At 53.6% G+C, this 1083-nt stretch overlaps 1 non-coding gene across 1 annotated transcript; it reads left to right on the forward strand.

Moving 5' to 3' along the window:
* The first annotated feature begins 364 nt into the window (after nt 1-364).
* Nucleotides 365-449, forward strand: B0H18DRAFT_t167. Its single transcript has one exon. It is a non-coding gene; the product is annotated as a tRNA-Ala (tRNA).
* Nucleotides 450-1083: the final 634 nt, after the last annotated feature.

The following is a 1083-nucleotide window of genomic DNA, read 5'->3' on the forward strand; positions in this document are numbered from 1 at the left end:
GCCGGAGAAAGTCAACTTGGGTGATTCGTCAGCACGTTCAAGTTGTCGCAAAACATTCAAAGATCGCAAACACACAAATTCGAATATACTCCTGTCACTAGCACTCACTGCCAGATGGGCGCGACAACTTGAAGGCACCCGGGCCGCTGCGATGGTCGCGCAAGCCCTATGGCAGAGGTCATCCTGTACACTGCTAAGTCTTCCCTAGGTAAACCCTCACGAAGTCGTCTTGAACGGAGTTCTTCAACTTCTAGATATCTGTAGGCTGCTGAGCGTAGCGCACCAATCTTCAGATTGACGGCGGCCGGTCGAATGATCTGTGAGTGTGCTAAGTATAGAGTACCAGCAGAGAGATTTTGATCACGGGCATGTGGTGTAGTTGGTTATCACGCTCGCTTAGCACCTTGTGAGCATGCGAGAGGGGTCCGGTTCAATCCCGGACATGTCCATGAAACATGGTATTGTCTCTTTTTATATAATATCTTGCTACACACATGCCAGTGCGAATCTTGTCAAGCGGTGCCAGTGATAAGTCACCTACTCGCTACATGTACTTCAACTCTCATCACAAAAAGTGGCCAGTCCAGGCGCCCACTCAATCGGCGTCTCAATCTCATAAAAGATGCTTGCTGGCTTTGGTTTGGTCTGCAATGGAGACTCCGCCCTCGTCCCAATCCGACATGACGCGCACGTCCTGCTCCAAAGTCGATTGCTGGAGTACTAGTGTTTAAACGTTCAATAGGATCGCTATCGAGATCGACTTGACACCAGCGCATCCTAGCTGCGGCACTTCCCGCGGTGTCCTCCTTCCTGCCGCGCGCTTGAGCGTCTCTCCTTACCAACTCTTCGTCGTTCCACCCCCTGGTATAGTCTTGGACCGCGCTTCCAATCCGATCTGTCTAGAGAAATGGACTCGGACGACTTCATGGGCGACGCCTCCGCGCTGTACAACGACACCGTCGACCTCACCGACGACGGCGGCGAGATTCACTACGGGCCGCTGGTCCTGACGGTCGCACCGAAGGTACGTGCGAACTTGGCTCTCCTTGCACCCACGCGTGATGGGGAGCTGGGACTGGCGTT

This window comes from Fomitopsis serialis, assembly GCF_022376445.1.
Source record: "Fomitopsis serialis strain Sig1Antser10 chromosome Unknown B0H18scaffold_318, whole genome shotgun sequence".
Classification (NCBI taxonomy): domain Eukaryota; kingdom Fungi; phylum Basidiomycota; class Agaricomycetes; order Polyporales; family Fomitopsidaceae; genus Fomitopsis; species Fomitopsis serialis.